We start from the raw sequence: 12,991 nt of genomic DNA on the forward strand, positions 1-12,991 counted from the left end.
AGGTTAATGTAACTTTGTTTCATGAACTTTCAAATCTGTCTATTCATGAACCCAACAAAGCTAATCTGATGTTGGGTAAGGTATTATTAGATTGTAATGATTGTTCAAATTTTCAATACAAAGAACGTTATCAATCGCCCCTTGAAATATCCATTGCTAAGAAACTATATGGTGATGAATGTCAATGCTATTTCTTCATGAGATCGATTTCTGAAGTTGTTCACGGTGGTCTTGTTAGCTCAAGCAAGTGTTATTTCGATTTTTCTATACTTGTGCATGGGGGGCGGTGGGGTGGAAGGCACAAGCAAGGATGGTTCAAGAGGCGCGAAAGGGGCAGGCAGAAAAAGGGGAGACACAAGATCAGATGGTCCAAGGGAAATAGGTTTATGAACAAAAGAAAGAGTCTTATGTGCTGCACACGGATTGCTACTAAAATGGTTAAGATGGGATGGTTCATATTTGATCCGGGAGGTCGATGGTCCAAGAATCGGGTCGATTCTTTTTTGAAGAAGGGGAGAATGATGTAGGTGCAATAAGGGAACAAATGATAGCTGCTGGAAACATACGGTTTCCTAGGCCATATAGAAGAAACGGTATCCTAAACCGTATAGGACTTAGAATATTAGTTTTTATTTTCGAATAAGATTAGGAAAACTAGCTTATCCTAGTCAAGTTAGGAAAACTTGTTATTTCCTAATCCTAGTTGTTATGAGATTTTTAAATTTTAGTTGTATTTTTAATTATTAGTTAAATAAGTTTCTTAATTAGATTAGGAAAGTGCTAGATAGCTTAATTAGCAAGATAAGGTATTAAAGTTCTAGTCAGATTCCTGACATCGAGTAGGACTATAAATAAGGCCGATTTGTGACCTTATTTTCCAGATTATCCAGATTATGAATTATTAATAAAAGTTTACATATTGTGAGCTGTCAAATTAATCTTGCGAGGTTAGTTTTTATTTCTTCCTTGAGAGGTTGAAGTTATAGTAGGTTGAGCTATAACCTTGCGAGGTTAGAACGAGATCCACTATCCTATCCGGTTACCTTGTTCCAAATTCACGCAATTACCAACAATATTTCCTTGTTTTCTGATCTTATACGCGACATACTCAAACTAATCAATAATTCCGCTGCAATTTAATCTAACGTTACATTTTAACGAACGAGTTCTATATCAAATTGGTCATCAGAGCTATGTTCTAATTTGTTTCGTAACAAATTAATCTTGGGAAGAACGAAATCATGTCTCGAAAAAAACTCAGGCAAGCATTGAAGAAGTTGGAGGAATATGAGGAAGAATTGTTATGGGAAGACATAACAAGGAGAATTGATCAGCTTTCATCCAAATACGAGATGTGTGAGCGTGAACGTAATCAATCTTGTGGAGCAAAGGAAGAGGTGATAAAGATTGAATCTCCTAAAGTTGCGCACAAAACAGGAGCAGAAAAGCATGGAGAGGCGACACAGAACAGTCCAGACTACTGTCAAATTATAGAGACGACTGACCTTATCCAAACGAACAGTCCAAAAGTCTGTCTAGAAGACTGCCAGATTCCGAATGATGAGGTAAATGAGGAAGACGATATATTTATATGTATTGTCAAGCCATTAGATGAAGGTGATCGGATTGAAAAAGAAAAGGCTGAAAATTTTACTAATATTCATGAAGAAGAGGCGTACGTAGATGACGCGGATGAACAGCTCAAAGTTAATGTAACCTCAACCAAGGGTACTATAACTTTAACCAAGGGTACTATAACCTCAACCAAGGGTACTATAACCTCGGATAAGGTTAGTAACTTTGTTTCATGAACTTTCAAATCTGTCTATTCATGAACCCAACAAAGCTAATCTGATGTTGGGTAAGGTATTATTAGATGGTAATGATTGTTCAAATTTTCAATACAAAGAACGTTATCAATCGCCCCTTGAAATATCCATTGCTAAGAAACTATATGGTGATGAATGTCAATGCTATTTCTTCATGAGATCGATTTCTGAAGTTGTTCACGGTGGTCTTGTTAGCTCAAGCAAGTGCTATTCGATTTTTCTATACTTGTGCATGGAGGGCGGTGGGGTGGAAGGCACAAGCAAAGATGGTTCAAGAGGCGCGAAAGGGGCAGGCATAAAAAGGGGAGACACAAGATCAGATGGTCCAAGGGAAATAGGTTTATGAACAAAAGAAAGAGTCTTATGTGCTGCACACGGATTGCTACTAAAATGGTTAAGATGGGATGGTTCATATTTGATCCGGGAGGTCGATGGTCCAAGAATCGGGTCGATTCTTTTTTGAAGAAGGGGAGAATGATGTAGGTGCAATAAGGGAACAAATGATAGCTGCTGGAAACATACGGTTTCCTAGGCCATATAGAAGAAACGGTATCCTAAACCGTATAGGACTTAAAATATTAGTTTTTATTTTCGAATAAGATTAGGAAAATTAGCTTATCCTAGTCAAGTTAGGAAAACTTGTTATTTCCTAATCCTAGTTGTTATGAGATTTTTAAATTCTAGTTGTATTTTTAATTATTAGTTAAATAAGTTTCTTAATTAGATTAGGAAAGTGCTAGATAGCTTAATTAGCAAGCTAAGGTATTAAAGTTCTAGTCAGATTCCTGACATCGAGTAGGACTATAAATAAGGCCGATTTGTGACCTTATTTTCCAGATTATTCAGATTATGAATTATTAATAAAAGTTTACATATTGTGAGCTGTCAAATTAATCTTGCGAGGTTAGTTTTTATTTCTTCCTTGAGAGGTTGAAGTTATAGTAGGTTGAGCTATAACCTTGCGAGGTTAGAACGAGATCCACTATCCTATCCGGTTACCTTGTTCCAAATTCACGCAATTACCAACAATATTTCCTTGTTTTCTGATCTTATACACGACATACTCAAACTAATCAATAATTCCGCTGCAATTTAATCTAACGTTACATTTTAACGAACGAGTTCTATATCAAATTGGTCATCAGAGCTATGTTCTAATTTGTTTCGTATCAAATTAATCTTGGGAAGAACGAAATCATGTCTCGAAAAAAACTCAGGCAAGCATTGAAGAAGTTGGAGGAATATGAGGAAGAATTGTTATGGGAAGACATAACAAGGAGAATTGATCAGCTTTCATCCAAATACGAGAAGTGGGAGCGTGAACGTAATCAATCTTGTGGAGCAAAGGAAGAGGTGATAAAGATTAAATCTCCTAAAGTTGCGCACAAAACAGGAGCAGAAAAGCATGGAGAGGCGACACAGAACAGTCCAGACTACTGTCAAATTATAGAGACGACTGACCTTATCCAAACGAACAGTCCAAAAGTCTGTCTAGAAGACTGTCAGATTCCGAATGATGAGGTAAATGAGGAAGACGATATATTTATATGTATTGTCAAGCCATTAGATGAAGGAGATCAGATTGAAAAAGAAAAGGCTGAAAATTTTACTAATATTCATGAAGAAGAGGCGTACGTAGATGACGCGGATGAACAGCTCAAAGTTAATGTAACCTCAACCAAGGGTACTATAACTTTAACCAAGGGTACTATAACCTCAACCAAGGGTACTATAACCTCGGATAAGGTTAATGTAACTTTGTTTCATGAACTTTCAAATCTGTCTATTCATGAACCCAACAAAGCTAATCTGATGTTGGGTAAGGTATTATTAGATGGTAATGATTGTTCAAATTTTCAATACAAAGAACGTTATCAATCGCCCCTTGAAATATCCATTGCTAAGAAACTATATGGTGATGAATGTCAATGCTATTTCTTCATGAGATCGATTTCTGAAGTTGTTCACGGTGGTCTTGTTAGCTCAAGCAAGTGCTATTTCGATTTTTCTATATTTGTGCATGGAGGGCGGTGGGGTCGAAGGCACAAGCAAAGATGGTTCAAGAGGCGCGAAAGGGGCAGGCAGAAAAAGGGGAGACACAAGATCAGATGGTCCAAGGGAAATAGGTTTATGAACAAAAGAAAGAGTCTTATGTGCTGCACACGGATTGCTACTAAAATGGTTAAGATGGGATGGTTCATATTTGATCCGGGAGGTCGATGGTCCAAGAATCGGGTCGATTCTTTTTTGAAGAAGGGGAGAATGATGTAGGTGCAATAAGGGAACAAATGATAGCTGCTGGAAACATACGGTTTCCTAGGCCATATAGAAGAAACGGTATCCTAAACCGTATAGGACTTAGAATATTAGTTTTTATTTTCGAATAAGATTAGGAAAATTAGCTTATCCTAGTCAAGTTAGGAAAACTTGTTATTTCCTAATCCTAGTTGTTATGAGATTTTTAAATTCTAGTTGTATTTTTAATTATTAGTTAAATAAGTTTCTTAATTAGATTAGGAAAGTGCTAGATAGCTTAATTATCAAGCTAAGGTATTAAAGTTCTAGTCAGATTCCTGACATCGAGTAGGACTATGAATAAGGCCGATTTGTGACCTTATTTTCCAGATTATCAAGATTATGAATTATTAATAAAAGTTTACATATTGTGAGCTGTCAAATTAATCTTGCAAGGTTAGTTTTTATTTCTTCCTTGAGAGGTTGAAGTTATAGTAGGTTGAGCTATAACCTTGCGAGGTTAGAACGAGATCCACTATCCTATCCGGTTACCTTGTTCCAAATTCACGCAATTACCAACAATATTTCCTTGTTTTCTGATCTTATACACGACATACTCAAACTAATCAATAATTCCGCTGCAATTTAATCTAGCGTTACATTCTAACGAACGAGTTCTATATCAGAAATCCAAGCCAACACTCGTACTCTTGAGGTCTTAACCCAGAATGGCAAGGAGGGATTCATCGAATTCTTGACCCGTTGGAGGAGAGTAAGCACTCAGTTGGTCAGTAAGCCGAGTGAGTTAACCTTGGTGGAAAAATTTGTCAACAATCTCCGCCCGGTGTATGCCAACTTATTGAGGTACCAAAACATCAAGACGTTCCAGGATCTGGAAATCCTTAGGACATGCATTGAAAACGACCTCCGAAAGGGTGTCCTAGACAAAACCACCGGTCGAGGCTACCAGGGATCCACATCAACCAGATCTCACCCTTATGGTCAGACGAACAAAATTGACGAGGTCAACCTCCTCGAGCTAACCGCCAAGAGAGCTGAGCGCCCTCAAAGAGTGCTCACCAACATAGGGTCAACTTATGCAAGCGCCCTGAAAAGGCTTATGGACCAAGGGAAATTACAACCAATCGGACCCACCTCGGATCCGTCTGATGCTAAGAAATCCCGCTTCTGGAACCCTAATGCCTACTGTCAATACCACCAAGGGAAAGGTCATGACACGGAAACCTGTTTCAAACTCAAACACGTCATTCAGGATATGATCGAGAAAGGGGAATTTCCTTTGCCTCCACCGACTAAACCAAACAACAAGACGAACCCTTTGGGGATCCATGCTATCTCTGATGACGAGCCAACCTTGGACTGTTCACACCTCATCTTACCAATTGATGACGAGGTGAATGCCCTAGAGAAGGATGCTTCGGATGGAGTATTTGTGTTCAGTGCCGGGACTATACTTGCCATGTTCCAACAAGTCGATGAAGCTATAGCTAGTCTCTCCGAAATGATTACCCGACTTGATGATGCTTACCGCCGATTGATTTTCAATCCTCCAACACCACGCCCGAGGGAAGGTCCCCCAAGCACCCGAGACTACCCTCACCAGAATGGATTGCTCCCGCGACCATTCTGGCATGCACCTCACGATAATAACCTTCACAATAATCACCCTCACAATAATCACCTTCACAAAAATTACCCTCACAAAAATTTCCCTCACAAAAACTGCCACCGAGGAATACCCCTCCAAGGTACCCTCGGGATCCCGAAATCAATGGTATCTGGAGAGACGATGCTGAGGATATCTATATAGGCCCAGGGAAAGAGAAGCAGGCGAAAGAGATCGGTCATCTTACCCGGTCCGGACGCCCCTATCAAAACCTGAACAATTCAACAGTCGTTCCAACAACGAACGACCAGGTTGTCCCGGACGCGGACACTCAACCAAAGGCTCCCGAGAATTCGATCCTCAAACAATTGCAGAAAGTAAAAGCCAAAATTTCAATTTGGCAATTGATTACTACATCCTTCGAGCATCGGCAAGCTCTACTACAAGCCTTGGGAAAACTAATTGTGCCCTCTACCTCCTCCCCTTAAGAAGTAGCAGCACACATGACAAGGGATGTCCATGACCTGAACAACCCGGTCATCTTCTCTAACGAAGATATCCCTCCCTTCGGAGCCAACCATAACCTGGCCCTGTACATCACCATGCAGTGCCTCAAAAAGAATGTGCCAATGGTTCTTGTGGATGACGGATCCGCGGTAAATGTCATTCCCCTCAAAAAAGCTCATAAACTGGGTATTAAACAAGCTGATTTGGTCCCAACCAATCAGGGATTGCGCTCTTACGATGGCACTTATCATAAGGTCGCAGGGCTTATCACTCTAACCGTCGCAACCGGACCACTGGAAAGGCAAACCAGTTTTCAGGTAGTCGACATCGATGCCTCCTTCAACATGCTTCTGTGACGTTCCTGGATCCACGCCGTCAAGGTAGTTACCTCCACCCTTCATCAGAAAATCAGGGTCCCCTTCAACGGGAAAACGATCACGATTCCTGCTTCCCCAATCAAAGCCGTCATGAAAAAGGGAATAGCCTCCCAGGCCATTGAGGAGGATGACAATGAGATGTGGGGATTTTGAGCTGTGAACGCCATAACTGATGAATCAACACCCTCTAATTGTAACCCGTTCGCCAACCTCACAGTCAACCGCATTCTGATGCGCCAGGGTTACTTCCCGGGTCTACCTCTCAATCCGCTAAAGAGCATCTTACCTCCCTTAAAGCAGGCTAAGGTCCCCAACATCCCCTTCGGGCTGGGCTATGAACCTACAGATGAAGATATCCAGGAGATGAACCTCCTGATTCGGAAGCGCAAGAAGCACGGAGTTATCCTCCGTCCCTATCATTTGACCCTCAATGAATATTTTGTCCCCGAGGGAGAGTCCGAGCTCTACCATGGCTTCCCTGAGCCGATCTATGACTCTGTGGCCAAGGCCAGGTACCCGGGTGTAGAAGTCTTCCAAGACTGCTACTTCATCCCCAACAACACCAAAGCTGCATCAACCAAGTCCAAGTCGTCCCCATGCCTCGACGGACAAGCTGTCACTCTCCTCTTTGGAGAGGATAACATCAAGCACCTCGACTATGAGGACATCATCAACATCGCTCTAAGAGACAACCAATTTGACCCCACTGCCTTGATCTCCGATACTGGCCCAGAGAAGGTTACACAAGGCTGGAGGAAAACCGTCAAATGGACCGATCGCCAAGGCCGCATTCTCAAGTTCGCAACTGGAGAAGGCCCTACGTTCAAAGAGGGAAGTGAAGAAGAATCTGAGTCTGAGTCGGAGTCAGAGTCTTTCTTAGCTCCCAGCACACCTAATCTCCCGGTCAAGGTCCCCTTCCCACTGTTTTATCACAAACTTGTGGCTGCTTCAGAGGCTGAGTCGACTAGGGTCATCCCCACTCCCATGGAAGGTGACAACCTGGAGCCTGTTCTAGGGGCCATCTCCTCTGCTGTGTCACCTCTGACGGACCATGAGATGTCTGTCCTGTCCGAGCTTTTCGCTCGTGTCAACTTAATGAACGCTAAGTTTGCTTATGACTCGTCTCAATTTATCTGCAATGCAATTCTGAATGACTATGAGGAATTTGACTTGAGTGACTACCCACCTCACTTAGCCAAAGAACTTGACAAACGGGAAACCATGACCCCTATCATTGAGGAGACCGAACCTATTTGTTGGGAAATGTGTCCTCAACAATAGTGCGATCACATGATTTAAATATCATTATTAATCTCATATTAAGAATACGTGAGGGATGATTCTTTATACAGTCGACTGACCGTCATTAATCGGTAATGATTGGCTAACTAGAGTTTGACATTACTGTCGTATGACGGTGGTGGTCAGTTGATCCCTTTAGGTCACACCTATAGGATGAGGCCCAAATAGATATTTAATTAATTGTATGCGATACAGATTAATTAATTCCTTAATTATGGGAGTGCAATTTTGCGTCTTATTGTAATGTGATTAAATAAGATTAAATTTAGTTATTAAGTGTTAATTTACTAAATTAGTTGAGGTATTAATATAAGTTTTGAGGTAGAGGTAATTAGTTATTTAAAGTTACAAGAAGTTGTAATTTTAACTAACTAGTAATTTTGGGACCCATTATATGTTGATATAATGGTAGTATACTACTCAAAAAGTGGAGTGTATATTATATTATTAATTGTAATATTTAAGTGTTAAATGATTACATTAATAATTAAATATGTAAGATTGTTAAACATAAGACTTATAAGCATTTGTGGGACAAATGACAAAAGGCAAAAATGGTCCATAAAAGGACCAATATTTCGGCCAAAATAAGATGAGCAAAGATGCTCTTTTGTCTTATGTAGATGTTGGTTATTGTGTGAAAGAGACCTTGCATACTAGCCTTTACATACTACATCTTACACCTAGGCTTCCTACACTCTACCTACACTAAACAATAGACTAAAAACAAAAGCACAAGATTCCCTACATCACTAGAGGCCACCGGTTTTGGCCTTGTATAAGAGAGCATTATTTGCTCAATTTTTCTAGTGTTGGTGCTTGTGTTGTTTTTCTCTCTATTTTTCCTCATAAGCTATTGCAACAAACTCTCCATAAATACTAATTCACATCATACATTACTTAAGAAAGTAATACAAGATAATTAGTATTATTAAGGTAATATTTCTACTATATATCTAGTTAATATTAGTAGAGATTTTTGGGATTAATCTTGGGTGCAATTTATTGGAGTGGCTTCTAAACTTGGAGTCTTAGGAGGATCATCCATCATTATAAGCTCAAGAACAAGTGAAGGAAGGTGACCTTACTTGTGCCCTTAATTTCGAACCAACCAACAATGTAAGGAACATTGTTTTTCTTATAAATCTTTCATTTAGTTATGCATGCACTAGATATAAAGAACAAATAATTAACAAGTTAATTAGTTCACTTTTAGAGGAGTCTAATAATAGGTATATGAACCTAACAAGTGGTATCAGAGCATAAGGATGTTGCATGCATAATCGGTTATTGTTTTTTCGAGTTAAAAGTTTAACATATAAAACTTAAAAATTTGTGATTTATAAGTATAAGCCACGAAATCAGCATGCATGTTATATATTCTGGTCCTAAAATGTTTTTAGGTCATTTTTATGATTTTTTTGAGATAAAGATGGATTAAAAAAGGTAAAATGGTTAAAAATAGTTAAATTTCGAATTAAGCTATGATCTTTTAATATGATGTCACATGCAAGATTTACAGAGAGTATGTAAATTTATAGATTTAAATATCTTCTTTAGCATGATTTATGGATTTTTGAGTAAAAATGGCATAAATAGTGACTATTTTAGCAAAAATTAGCTAAAACGTATTGCATGGCTTGAGAAAATTATTTTAAGTTGCATTAATATCCCAATAATCAGATCTAAATTTGTAAAAATTATTGGTTTAATTTTCATATACTTTATACAATTTATGAGATAAAAACGATAAAAATGCAACTATATTTTCTCAAAATTAATTCGAAAATTTTAACCATGATTTTTAACATTATTAGTGTCATGGATTTATTCCAGAATGTTCAAAAATTTAAAATTCAAATTTTGAAACTTTTATGATTTAATTTTGGATTTATTTCATAAATATTGTGTTTTTAAGGTCAAAAATGAGCATAAAATTAAATCAAGTTGAATTATTGTCAAAAATTTAGTGATGACTAATTTTTGAGTCCTAAAATGTGTTAGGATAATTAACTTGAGCTTAGATGTGATTTAAGTGTTAATTAGGTATTTTAAAAAGTTATTATCACGCATTTCCATGAAACCGGGTTATATGTACGACATAAGTTAAATAGGGCGATTTGGCACATGATTTTGCATGATAGGTACATATTATAATGCTGCATATTTCAATTGTTGAATGTCTTTTATTTATATATTTTTGAATTATGTAATTTTATCTTAGTATGGCCTTAGTTTTAATCGATATTACCCGTAATGAAAGGGAATATTGATTCGGTTGTAATTTAATGTGATCTCGTGTCACTTTTATTTTTATTTTCATTAGTTTTTTCCATTTTACAAATGTATAATAGGAATAGCTTTGTATTTTTATTATTATTTGTAATTATGAAGCATCTTCAAAGACGGTGCCATTCGGAAAGGTGATCCGACAAAGACGATGTCTTGGGAGGCGTGCCAATTGAAGATTCAAGGGACCAATGGAGGTTGTTTCCGAATATGTAATAGATTATTTGATTTTCTATTTTAGGAAGGCCATACTAGGAATTTTATTTATTGATTTGCATTTCTTTTAATATGTTGCATGCATTGCCAAATCGCCATAACAACACATGCATATCATATCGAGTCATCGACCGTGTCAATTATAATTATCGTAGTTCACCGCTTTAGTTCACTTAAAACGTGATAGATATTAAATTGACAAGACCTCTCACATATTAAAAATTGAGAAAAAGCCTTACCAAATAGTAGAAACCCACGAAGTACCAATTTCATAAGGGAGTTGAGTAAACTTTACCGTAATACAAACCTTGTTACGTTGGCGAAGTGGGGTAGTAAAATGTTATTACATCGAAATTTGGATTGAGCTCAACGGAAGTATTGTTGACCGTAGTCTCATGTGTTCCGGGCTAAAGATGAGAATTAGAGTAAGTTTTATCGACCGAGAGTTCTAAAAGTAGAATCGATTAAAAGGTTAATCCACCGAGTTATATTAATAAGGGATGACTCGGCTTACCGTACCCGTATTAATATGAATTTGGATCTCGGAATCATTTATGTAGTTGGGTGGAGGTCACTATATAAATGCAATGCTTGTAGTTAAATTTACGAGTATTATTAAAACGATAGATGATAATTAATTCCTTCATTTCCTATTTTGTAGTCAAAATTTGTTTTAATCAACCGCAATGGCAACTCCAATCGCGTCCGCATCCAATAGTTCCGCCAAGCTTACCAATGTGTCATGGCTCCGATCCTTCATGGATCGATGTAAGTTAGAAAAGAATGGGTCCAATTTCGCCGATTGGGACGCGCAACTTCGCTTGGCCGCGCAAGGTGACGACAAGCTTCGTTACCTTACCGAGGCATCTCCCACCGAAATTACTACTAGGTCCACCCCCGCCGCTAGGCAAACCTATGAGGTTTACCAAAGAGAGTCGGCCGCGATCAAAAATGTGTTAATCTTTGCTATGGAGGCCGAACTCCGACGAAGTGCTATAAAGATTAGCACCGCTCATGAGATCTATATGAAGCTTGTGAACATGTTTTCACGAGCTCCTAGGGTCATTCAATATGAGGCGGCTTCTGCATTTTTCGATCTTAACATCAAAGAGGGCCAAAAGGTGAGCCCTCATGTGCTCAAGTTGATGGAGCATGTTGAGACCTTGAAAATGCATAAGGTGGAAATTCCTAATGAACTTGTAATTGATCGAATTCTCCATTCCCTCAGTAAAATCAAAGCATATGTTCAATTCCGGGTGAATTTTAATATGCAAGATAAGAAGGTTTCCCTTGATGAGTTGCACAAAATGCTTGTGCTAGCCGAAAGGGACATGGGGCTAAGTGTTAGCACCACCAAAGATGTGCTAAATGTCAATCATAAGAGCAAAGGAACCTTCAAGAAGAGCGGGAAAAAGGGAAAGAAGCGAACTCCCAACAGGAACATAGCTAAAACTTATGAAGCAAGCTCCTCCAAGCCCAAGTACAGTGCCCCCTCCGGGGACAAGTGCCACTATTGTTGTGGAGTTGGGCATTGGAAGAGAAACTGTTCCAAGTATCTTGGCGACATCAAAGCTGGAAAGGTTATTCCAGTAGGTATATGACTATCCCTATCTTTTATGTTTCAATCTCAATTAGTATGTGATACAAGTTGTGATGATTACCCTTTTTATTGTAAATAGGGCCCCCTCCTAGCAAGGACAAAGGCAAGGAGAAGCAAGCCTAGAGGATCATGAGGGAAGCTAGAGTAGCCGACCATGGTGATGGATCAACGGAAGCTTGGCTTTTATTTGCTTTGTCTTTAATTTTATGATGAATTTCATGTTTTTAGAACTATTTTGATTTCCTTGTGTGACTTGGAAATTGGTTTGTATCCTTTAAAAACACGGGTTGTATTTTGGATATTGGTGATTTGGTTTTCAACCCAAATCACTTGTTTTATTATGTTATTTGTTCTAAAATCATCATCATTAATTACTTGCGTAGAGAAACATCAGATAAACAACTTAAATTGATTGATTAGACGATTATGATGATGGGATCATTATATGTCCATAAGCTATGAATTTGATTCTCCTTATGCCCTTGTTACTTAAAATAACAACTTACTTATATAAGATCAATTCTAAAGTTGTAATGAGTTTTTGAACTCATCAAGTAGGGAATTCACGATACCAAATGGACATATTATTCTAATTGGATGGTCAACCATGAGATACCTAGAACAGAGAGTCTATTAACCAGATTACATGGATCAGACTGTCAAATTATCAAGCTGCCATGTAAGGATGGCCTTTTGAAAGCTAAACTCCGTTAAATATATATGTTTGTGCCTCACAAAACTATCTCTCAAGAAGATAGATGTATTTCTGAGAGATAGAGTGGGAGAAGATTGAATCGTCACAAACATCTCTTATAGTTGAAATGTTACTTTGTGAAAGTAATAGAATTATAGAGTGGGAGTTGGTATTGAACTATTATCTATGAATATAGTATGAGAGCATAGTTCAGTGGGAGTTTATCGCACATGTATTATTGTATAAAAATATTACTTTGTGAAAGTGATAGTATCATGACCTTGTTACATACGAGCCGAAGCATTACAATCCGAA

The sequence above is a fragment of the Silene latifolia genome, chromosome 1 (genome assembly GCF_048544455.1).
Source record: "Silene latifolia isolate original U9 population chromosome 1, ASM4854445v1, whole genome shotgun sequence".
In the NCBI taxonomy this organism is placed as follows: Eukaryota; Viridiplantae; Streptophyta; class Magnoliopsida; order Caryophyllales; family Caryophyllaceae; genus Silene; species Silene latifolia.